Below are 12,537 nucleotides of genomic sequence, written 5' to 3'. Positions count from 1 at the left end.
TGATTTTAGATCTGTATTCTACTTGTTACTCTTATTTCACTTACACAAATCAAAATAGGAATTGCGCGAAAAAATTCAGTCTGGTGTGTTTTATTGTTAGCCACCCATTTAGGATAAATTTTTCCAGTTTTCTCTGATATGTGACATACAAGTTCAAAAAATAATTATTTTCGAATGAAAATACAAATAATTTTTTATTAAAACTGTATAATTTACAAGTAATATTTTGACTTAATTATATCCCTGAATCCATATTTTGCTTCAAAATTATTAAAAAGCTCAAGAAACTAAGTAAATGTAAAAAAAATAAAAAATATTCAAATAGATTGTCTATAAAAATAAACCTTAAGTATTGATTAAAAAATGCACCGACATTCTTAAAAATTATACTTATTATAGTTTATAATTATAAAATTACGGGTTTTTTAAATTGCTAACTGTAAAAAGTATTTAGTTTTCGTGGCTTCGTTTAACACTTTTAAGTTAAAAAAAAAACTCATACATTTTTCTTAAGCTTTCCTTACCTTATATAACATCCTATATTCTTTTTCTGTTTAGCCTTTGGAGCCACTGTAGGGTAATACTTCACAGGATGATTAATGAGGATGATATATATGAATGTGAACGAAGTGTAGTCTTGTACAGTTTCAGGTCGACCATTCCTGAGAACTGTGGCTTAATTGAAACCCAAACACTAAAAAACACCGGTATCCACGATCTAGTATTCAAATTCGTTTAAAGGAAAATACTAGTATTTGAACGTTAGAACTTTCGACTTTGAAATCAGCTGATTTGCGATGACGAATTAACCACTAGGCCAGCCCGGTGGGCTGTCTACATCTTATATTAACTAACACTATTGTAACGGAATTTTTATAGAAATTATTTTATGAGGAGATTTTATTTGTTGATTACATGAATAAAGAGTTATTTTTGAAAGTTAATATTCTTATTAGTAAATCGATAAAGGTATTAATAAAATAAGTAAACTGAAATATAATTGGTATTAAAGAATGTTTATCAAATATAATGAATGAACTTTACTAAATAGTTTTTAAGATATATTGATAAAATAAAATCATAAGAACTGTATAGAGGAATAAAAAATCTGAAACTATATACGCGTATCGATTGTTAATTAATCATCGTAAGTTACAGGGGGAAATAATAAAAATAAATTATGTATAAAAAACAAAATTTAACCGAATAAAAACATTAAAACAATTATTCATTTAAATAAATACGTATTCTTCATTTAAACAAATCACTATATTTTATTATTTAAAGATTTACCATTGTTAATACTAATTAAACCGAAATATTTTTATCCCGTTTTACGGTACGAGTAAAAGGTGAAATGAAAGCGTTTGCCGATGCGTGTGAAACGGCCGTATAGAAATCTGATACATACTAGGGGTTCGTTTGGTTATGGAATGGCAGGCTACAGGATAGGATGGGAAATTTCAAAAGGGAGAAGAGAATCCATCTAAACCAATAGGAAAACGTTTAATGGCCTCTCTCTCTTTATCGTATCCGATCTTGATTGTAGCATTTAATTCTTGGTCTTACAGTCGAATAAAATCCTTGAACTCTATGTTACTACCTCTTTGTTAAAAAAGGAAATCGACAAATATTGTTTCTGTTAATATTTAACGAAATAAGTGGTAAAATACATTTTTCCATTAAAAAAAAATTATGTTTGTTTAAATATTGTTTTGACTGAAGAAATGAAAAAAAGTTAACAGTTTATTTCTATTTGAAGTGTCATATTATCGTTTATCTTGACCGTTAATCTGTTTTTCTTTTTTCCTGAGAAAAAGGTAAAAATTTTAAACTTCGTTTATTGATTTTGAATCTGTAATATTTATAAATTAATTTTTAATTGCTTCGCAAAATGTATGTGTGTGTGCGTTTGTGTGTGTGTGTGTGGGTGGGTGGGTGGGTGTTTGCGTGCGCGCTTGTATGTGCATATATACAAGCTTTCTTTCTTTTTCTGTTTAGATTCTGAAACTACTGTAAGGTATTACTTCGGAGGATGATATGTATGAATTTAAATGAAGTGCAGTCTTGTACAGTATCAGTCTAGTACAGTCTTGTACAATCCTAGCCTACCAGGCTGGTCTAGTGGTTAATTCGTCATCGCAAATCAGCTGATTTCGAAGTCGAGAGTTCTAAGCTTCAAATCCTAGTAAAGGATCTTTTACGGATTTGAATACTAGATCGTGGATACCGGTGTTCTTTGGTGGTAGGGTTTCGATTAACCATATATCTCAGGAAAGGTCGATCTGAGACTATACGTTTACATTCATATGTACATTATCTTCATTCATCCTCTCAAGTAATACCTTACGGTGGTTCCGGAGGCTAAACAGAATAAATCCCTTTCGGCACGCCGGAAGGCGGAGGATATATTTCACCGGTGCTGAGTAGGGGATAAAAAAGATTTCCACCTTAAAGGTAAGGAAAACTTCAAATTTACTCAATACAACAATGGTTGCATGTGAAAAAGTTTCACATGTTTAGAATACAAGCCCCATTTTCTTATAATTCCAGCAACATTTTGGTCATCCCTTGCAGTAAGGACTAGGCATATCAAAAGTTGTTTCAGAAAAAAGTTGTAGGTAATGTTTAGAGGATTAACGACCACTTTATACTGATTCGATACTGTGCCTATTAAGGGAGGTATGATTTTTTTTGTCTTCGAAACTCCATTTCCCCCCCACCTGGGCCAATGGTTGATGATATCAAAAAACTTTACTGAGATACATTTTAGGGTATTATCCAAAGAATAGTAAGAACTATAAACGAATTCGAATTTTACTTAATAAGAAAGTTATAGCGATATTTTGTTTTTTTAAAGCCCACCCATTTCCTGGACAGTTTTTTATAATACTTTGCAGATTTATACCATAGAGTAGAGGTTTGGTCATTACCTCCAAAAAGAATTGTACGATATTTCTGATGGAGTTAAAATATTAAAGATATTCATTAAAGAAAAAAAAATAATCCTTTTACTTCATTCTATTTCTTTTACCGTGATAAAACAAAACAACCTCTGAGTTCAGATCTACGTAGTTTTAAATACGGTTTATTATATGATTATTATAAAATTATTACTGCAATTAGCTTAAATTAGCACATTTAGCGAACATTTATAGATTTTGATTGTTTGATTGTTTCGGCTGTCGATATTTTATTGCCAAAAGTTACAAAAATATGCCTTCAAGAAAGAGAAGTAAACAACCCTTCTATCATTGTAAATCTCCTAAAAGAATGAGCGTATCTCGGTCCTCTGAAACAGCTGAAGTGTGTGATTCTCGGTTAGCTGCTGGCCGAGAGCGGTACACCCAGACTCGAGCTGCTATATGTTCGCAACGAGAATTGCAGTTAAATTCTTCCCGAATTCATACTGATGTTGTAGAGCTTCCATGGTCACATAAGAATAGAAGACACTTTAGTTATAATATATAAATTAAGTACGCCGGTCATGGACATATTGGTGCCATGTGAGAAGTTATGTTCATATTGTCAGGCTCTTGTAGTACCTTTACAAGAGCTAATTAAACTTTATTTATTTTTTAACTGTTTGTTCGGCAAGTAGTTTCATCGGTGGGAAATGTTTTATATCGATTAATTAAGACCGAGTATAAGTCCCAATAATGTAGGACTTCATTTTGTTCATAGAATTCTTATTTAAATTGTTTATTGGTAGTAACACTACCTTTAAACTACGAAACAATTACATGAACAGTTTTGATATTTTCCCAGCACGAGTGGCGTCTGTAAATAATTACAAAATCCATTGGAGTACATAGAAATATTACTTACTTCAATAATAATGAGTGAAATTATATAAAGACTCAGAACTTAAAAAGAAAAAAAAAACAAAAGCAAAACTATAAATGAAATTGGAAAATCTACGGGGTTTAAATGAACATTTCATCGGTTAAATTGGTCGAATAGACTTTAAGCGACGTAAAACAAAAGTCAGAACTGTTTAAAAAAAACCGATCTAGCTTAAGCGGCTGCAGCGCAACAAAAAACCACTCATTTATTAATAATTTGTAACTTGGTAAAATGAGTAATTGTTTAAATCTCATTTATTACCTCTGATAATTTTACTTTAATGACTCATTTTAATTACTATGATATAGTTAATTATTATTCACTAAGATAACAATTTTTATTACATTATAATGATTGTACGTGAATTTTTATTAGTATTTGAGGTTTTATATTTGTGATTAAGAAAAGCTCTTTTGTAATATATGGAGTATTAGTATTTTGCTCAAAATAAAACGTGACTGTATTTCTTTAGGTCTAAAAACTGTCGAAGCTGTGCGCGCGCGCGTGTGTGGGTATTAACACGATTTGATTTTCAAAAAAATCTAATGTGGACACTACATGACTTCCTTGAATACCTATTAAATTACATATACACATTTTTTTAAAATGAAAAGTAGGAGTACAAAACATTTTATTTCATTAATAACTTTTGATATTTTTCATATTTTTTTTTTTATTGTTATTATTGAATATTATTTATTGTAAAATTTTTTTTACAATAAGAGGTTAATAATTAATAATAAATCAATATATTTAAACTAAAAAATAGGAGATTAGTCGGTTTCGAACCGATGTGCCTTCCTAAATCTAGATCTAAATATGTCATTAATTAATAATATATTTGGCTATAACTCTGGAACCAATGAAGATAAGCACCACTTATCATATACAGTTGAAAAGCTTTCTATGAGGGCTTATTACTGCAGTTAAGAAAAAGTCAAAGATCCAAATTTTTTGGATTTTGTGCTTTTTTGGTTCAGTCGATTGCAATCAAAAAGGGAGGTGCACAAATAGATGTTACAACACTCCAAAATCCAAAATTTCAACATCCTAGGCTAATCGTTTTTGAGTTATGCGAGATACATACGTACATACGTACGTACGTACAGACATCACGCCGAAACTAGTCAAAATGGATTCAGGAATGGTCAAAATTGGATATTTCCGTTGAAATTTGAAAACCTAAATTTTTCGCGATTACAATACTTCCTTTACTTCGTACAAGGAAGTAAAACGATTTGGTACTTTTAATTTAGATATTTATAGATAAATTATTAGGTTTAAAATTCAGAACTCTGTTTCTTAAGTCAGATCTTAAATTGGTCGATAACTACTGGTGAACTTTAATAATAGGAGTCTCTTTGACGATATTCTTTGTTAGTATTGTAACAACTGAAAAGCACTTATGTAATAATAAGCTAACCGATTATTTTATAAATAAATATTTAGTCATGATGGCTTTCTATATAAATAAATTTCAGTGTAGATAATTTTTTTTTTCTGTTTTTCAGGATTAATAAGGAAACTTTTACGCCATAGATGTTAGCCTACCGAATATCATTACTATTAATACACGCAAACTACTGCAATATGCATATTTAATCGAAAAAACATGATTGACAAATTGTTTAAATATACCATGATGGATTCGTCAATCTCGGTTCAAAAAACACCACATGTAAGTATGAAATTTTTAAAATGAATTAAGGATTTTAAACTTAAAATTTATTATTTATGTGTATATTTGTGATCAAGGATTATACTTATAATGCATTACAAAATTGTCTGTAGGGAAGCTATAACAAAAACGTTCACTTACTCAGCATTGGTAGCGTAATTAATAGTTTTCATTTTCGTTTGTAACCGTAACATAAATAATAAATTAGATATTTAATTGTAATAAATTTTATAAATCTTCCCGTTTTAACATCTTCGTGTAATACCACACTTTAAAGGTCCTCTACTTTTTCTCTTCTGTTTTCCTCTTCCATGTTTCATTATTATAAGCGAAGCGTTACATCCAGAAAAATATTCTCAAGAATTTTTTTTTAATTCTCAGATTCTTACACTTAATACTGACAAATTTCTTTTATCTGCTTTGGACATCAACACTACTTCACATATCCTTTATAATTTTATTACCTAATAACAAAATTCTTTCACTGCAAATGTATTATGTTACATATTTAAATAATTAACTCATCCTTCATGACGTATTTGATTACCTTGCTTTACTCTTAAGATTAAAGTTCTCTTCTAGTAATAAATTAATCATCACGTAAAAACTATAAAAATGATATTGTTGCTTGTTTTTAAACGTCAGTAAAGAATTTACTAGATAGCATATTCTATTGATTGATTTTTTCCTCATAGAATTTCAGTTGTACAACTTATATTGAACTATTATGGTCAAAATATTTATAAATTAACTCAAATAGTTATTTTGTTTTTAATAATTTCCTCTGAAGTTTCTAGAATTTGTTTTACGTAAAAGAACATTACTTTTGATGTTTAACATTAAAAATTACTATTACACTAAACTATACTTGAGCATTTCTAAACGTTTTAAATTTAACTACGTTTTAAAAAAATTTAACTACGTTAAACTAATTAATGATATTCTTTTTTCTATGAAGATTTTTTTTCTATGAAAAGTGTTTGTGTGTGTATGTGTGCACGCGCGCGCGCGCGCGCCAGGCTCTTCAGAGATGTTTATATTGTTTATTTCAAGTGCGATGTGGCTATGATGAGTACGTATTGAATATTGTGTCATTTTGATACGTTGCGGCTGTACAAGACATTATGTATCACAAAAGAACCCACACATAGACGTTATTATAAATCCTACACCCTTATTTTATATACTATGCGGGGGTGTTTTCAAGTAGCTCACATGTAAGAGATTGAGAAGCGACTCAAAACAGTAGTGATTTATACAGACAGATAGGGAACAGGTGATCAATGTGACAGTTGCATTATTATTGTATACCCGTCACCTACAAAACACTACATTTTGAATTCTGAACTCGCTAAGTACTCTACTATGACAGACACAACAGTTTTTCTCTTTTTGAAATGGGGAGAAAAAAAGAAACGGTTGCGGTGTTCACTTCAAATACTGTTATAGAGTTGATAAGATAAACCCCATTTGTTGCCAGATTTTTATTAAAGTTACCTAATATAAAAGTTCTTTTGACATGTTTTATAGCAAAATGAAACAGCGTGACGCAAAAATTATGGTCCCTGTTCTTTATAATTTATTAGCCTTTTGTGCTATAAACCAATGAGTAGTTAATTAGATTATTGTATAAATAAATTTATCTATTATTAAGTATTTTTATTGAACATATGTTACTTTTAATATCTTAATTATATTTCTGACTTAATAAATACAACCACTACAGAGTCTGTTGTTCAGTAAAAGAATGATCCTTGATTTTTTTATTATATCTTGCTATATTCCTTTCCCGGTGAATATAGCTAGATTAGCTAAATTAAAAGGGAAAGTATGGTGATCATATCTAAAGTGGAGTATCAGGTTTTTTACAAATATTTACTTTAAAAGTTCATCTTGTTCGACTAAATCAAAAATACACATGTATCTATATGTATGTGAATACGTATTTTTGTTGCACTGCATTTGGCCTTTTATCCATCTCTGGATTGACTAAACCGTTTTTCTTCAAATTTGGTTCAAATATCTCTACACTATATGTAGGGAATTGATAATATATATATTTTTGCAAAATTCGTTGAGGTGGAACTGGAATATCGACAAAAAACCAATTTTGATTTACGTCAGAAGCATATTAGAGAAAACTTTATTAAAATAAATTTGTTACCTACAATGCATATATAAATAATCAAACAAACCTTTATGAAAAAAATCAACCTCCACCTTTTAAAATTCAATTTTTTTTTTGTTATTTTGCTTTACCTTCCTTCGGTGTAAATATTTTTCAACAGTTTTTTGAAAGTTTTTACTTCTTACACAGAGCTGTCTACGATTTATAAAATCATAGATCCCGTACCTTAAATGCAGAATGGTTTTATGAACCATCCTTTTTTATTTTACCTTTTATTGAACAGGGTGTTAGATTTAGAGAAAATTTCCTTAAGCAAATTTTTTAAGCTTAACATATACATGAATGAATAATATTAGAAAAACATTTTTAAATTTCTTACTAGTAAAAAAGTATGATATTCTGTTTTTTTTTGTTATAATTCTTTTAATTTTCATTTTTAATAGCCGGGAAAGACACGCAATATTATGAATGATTTTTTAAATCTGTTCTTGATTTAAAAATTCTACGTGTAAACCAATTCTATTTATGTATGTACACAACTATTTTGTATATTATAGTTAAACCTACTGTAATGAAATTTAACTTATAAAATGTTTTGTATTATTGGAATTTATTTAAATAGTGTGATCGCGAAAAATTTCGGTTTTCAGATTTTAACGGAAATATCTATTTTGACCTTTCCTGAATCCATATTAACTAGTTTCGGCGTGAAGTCTGTACGTATAATCTCTGTACGTATAATGTGGTATCTCGCATAACCAAAAAACGAGCCGTAGAATGTTGAAATTTTAGATTTAGGACTGTTGTAGCATCTAGTTGTACACCTTCCCTTTTGATTGCAATCGATTGAACCAAAAGTATCCAAAATAAGCTCAAAATAAAAAAAAAATATATATATAGATTTTGGAGGTATTCTTAACTGCAGTAATAACCCTCATTGAGAGCTTTTCAACAATATATCATAAGTGGTTCTTATTTTCATTGGTACCAGAAATATACCTAAATAACATTTTAATTAGTCAAATATTTTGATCTTACAAGGGGAAGGCACATCGATTTGAATTCGACTTCATCTTTTTTTTTTAGTTTAAATATATTGATTTATTAATAATTATTAACCTCTTATTGTAAAAAGTTTTTATATAAATAATAATTTAATAAAAAAAAATATAAAAAATTATCAGAGGTTATTAATGAAATAAAATTTTTGTACTTCTCATTTTTTTTTATTAAATGTGTATATGTAATTTAATATTCGTACAAAGAAATAATGTGGTGTACACATCAGATTTTTTTTAATAAATCTTTTAAATAAAACGGTTAAATGAACGTAGAGATATCGAAAGGTAATTGTGCAGCAGCATAATGTGCAGCAGCACGTATCTCGATAGTATTTTAGACTTTATTGTAGCTGTAAACTACCTGTTATTTTGTGTTGTTTTTTTTTTATTGATTAAAAACTCTAAGCATTGAAATTATTATTGAAAATACCTTTTCTTTAAAAAGAAATCTCAGAAAAAGCACTAACCTACAACTGGATTTTTTAACTTTAACCTATGGGATTTTAAAAATATTTTTTTTACTAACTGTTTTTTTCTAAAATATTCTTTAATTTGGAATAGAGGGCTTATTTTGAAATTGTTTGAAATTTTTACTGATTTTTTTATATTTTATTAATAGGGAAGATACTAAATACTAAGCTTTTTAAAAATTACCAATGTTTATACCACTTTTTACTTTGGCGTTTGTGTTACATTATATATATGGTTAATTAAAAACGGATTAATTCTGTGTCTTTTAACTTCTTGATAGTTTGGAACGCCCTTGTACAGATATCCTAAAATCTCGATAAATAATTTCTTTAAATACATTTGAAACCAATATTCTTTATATTTATAGAGCTGTTTAAATTAAATTTATTAAATTTTGTGTTGGTGAATGCTTAGAAGGACTGATTCTATTTAATTAAAAAAATCCGATTATAATCGGAAAATTGTGGGAATTAATAAGTTTACTTCTACGTAGGCCTGATATATTAGCTTATCAAAGAAAAGGAATATTTTAACAAAATATTCTTGAAAAATACATTAGTAGCCATAAAAATTAATATTTTGTTAATTTTCGTGTGAAATATTTTCTTCACACAAAGCATACTGCTATTTATTTAAGCAGTTAAAAGTGTTCACCTTTAATATTTCTTCATATTAAAAAAATATTTTTAAATAGAAAAAAATCTTTTAATTAAAATTTTGTATGTGTTATTTAAATAATAAATGTATACTATCTAATATAATTAAATATATGAACAGGATTATGTATATATAGTTTAAGTAACCAAGAATTAGTTTTTTTTTTTTTTTTTAATAATATATTTTTAGTTAATTAAGCTAATGTAGATTTTACTGTAACTCCCTGCTGAATAAGAGAAGTTTACTTTAGTCTAAACGTTATATTTGTTACTAAGCTATTGATCTTTAATGGCAAGTTCCCCATGGGAAGTCTCCAGACGATGTTAGTCCTCCTTCAATCCAGACATCTATGCAAGTTCCTCTCTAGTGTCCATAGGGAGAAAACGAGTGAAAGAGATAGATTTAGATAGAGATAAAAGTTTATTGGGATTTATACGTTTTTCTTTTTTTCTATTTGGTAGTCTATTTGAAAATAAAACATAATTAAAGATGTTTGAAACATCTGTTTGCTGTTTTTATTATTCAACGTGTTCCGTTTTCTATAATGTACATTTTTTTGTAAGTTCGGCCTATAAAGCAGTAAATTATATCTTAGATTAAAAGATAAAATCATATGACTGATTCATTTCCTACTTACAAGGTATTTAAGTCAAGTTAACAAAGTTATTTATTTTTCATAATTTAACCAAATATTCTCGAATATAACACAACTTTAGTCTCTTCATTTGTTTGATACAGAAATTAATGTTGAATTTGAAAAGAATTTTACTCGGATCAAGAAATTCCTCATCATATTATTGTTTTATAAAATTTTAAAACTCTTTTTGTTAAACATTTTATAATTATCTGCGAGTACAAAATTTGTAATAATAGAACAATTAATAAAAGAATCAGCGTAGAATTAGTGACATCACAATCCACTTTCTCATACTCAGGTAGGAAAGAAGAAATTTAGCTTAATAACGTATAAATGAATCCGTTCTCAGTGAATATGAACCACTATGAGTGGAAAATGGCAGAGTGAATTAAATATCGTAATAGGCAAATCTTTCTAAAAACAAATGACTGGATTAATTTCCTAGCAGATGTAATCTCTTCCTTTTTACCGACTTTTCGAAGAAAAGTATGGTATTACTTACTTTTGGTCACATAGTGTGTGTGGGGTGAAAATTAATTTTCTTTACGTTTGGAGGTGTGGGGAGTACAAAAATTCACTTAATAGAAGTTTCCTTATATATTTATAGGCTTACTGTAATTATAAAATTTTGTGGCTCGAAAATCTCCAAAACAACTTGATCGAGATCATTGAAATTTGTTTATGATGTAGTCGTGTATCTGAGGCTGTGCTTGTAATTTAATGAATATTGATAGTCGTTCTTGAGTTACGCTCAATTTAATACCAAAAAAATTTGAGCGGGAAAGTTACGAGCGCGGGTCTTTATGATGCTACAAGTTGAAATGTTGACGTTTCTTTATCTGCAGTATACATTTTAGCAATATTAAATCAAATATAACAAAATTTTAAAACCAACTTAAATTAACGAAAAGTTAAGTCATTTTTCTTGTGCAGAACTGCGCAAGATTTTTTTTTTTCAATTAAACGTTATCTTTTTAAATATCGTAGATAAGATTACTCATCACGTTATCATATCTCAGTAGTAATACATAGCGAGTTTTATCTATATTAAAAAAAAAATTGATGTGGACACCACATGACTTTCTTGTACGCCTATTAAACTACATATACACATTTTTAAAAGTAGAGAAAATTTCATTTCCCAAATAACTTCTAATTTGTTTCATATTTTGTTTTTTAATTGTTATTACTCTTATTATACACATACGTACGTACATAGGTCACGCCGAAACTAGTCAAAATGGGTTCAGGGATGATCAAAATGGGTTTTTCCGTTGAAATCTCTGATAACCTAAATTTTTCGTTATTACAGTACTTCCTTTACTTCATACAAGAAAGTAAAAATTTACTTTAAAATAATTATATAGAAAACAAATAGATTTTTTTCTTTTTTTAAGTTGCGTATCCGTAGCTCTGAAGGTGTAGCATATTATTATTACTTTTTGAGATAACTGTTTTGGTTATTTTGCCTATGAGAATGGAAATTTGTAGTGTATGAAACATTTCGTGCCTGACCGGGATTCGAACCCAGCACCTCCGGTTGAAAGGCTGAAACGTTATCAGGCTTATTATTATTATGCTTTTACGGCCAATATGGGGCCATTTAAGTCCAGGCTTATTATTATATTAGTTCACTGTGTCTTTTTATACTTTTTTTATTTATACGTTTTAAACACAAACACTAATATTTGATCAATTTACGGACTGCCACTTATTATGCATTCAAAATTCACTTAAAAAAAATTGCAAAAATGAAGCAGCTTAAAATTTTCTATCAATTTCATGAATGTTTTTAAATTTATATAACGGGCGTTTCAACCCACTTTTTTAAGTTGGAATGGTTTCTTTTGTGATTTACTCGAACCAAAAATATGAAAAATTTTTAACGGACAAATTCGACAGAAAAATAATTTAAAAGAATTTTTGTGAGTAAATTTATCTTTAATGTTTAAGGAGACTTCTAATTAGGTAAATCCCCGATTTTTTTTTAATGTATATTTTAAAATGCATTTTTCATAAAAAAACAATTGAATTAATTATCCTATTTTTTTTTTTTTAA

The sequence above is a fragment of the Lycorma delicatula genome, chromosome 5 (assembly GCF_047948215.1).
Source record: "Lycorma delicatula isolate Av1 chromosome 5, ASM4794821v1, whole genome shotgun sequence".
NCBI lineage: Eukaryota > Metazoa > Arthropoda > Insecta > Hemiptera > Fulgoridae > Lycorma > Lycorma delicatula.
The sequence above is the reverse complement of the archived record's forward strand: the minus strand, read 5'-3'. Positions refer to the sequence as shown.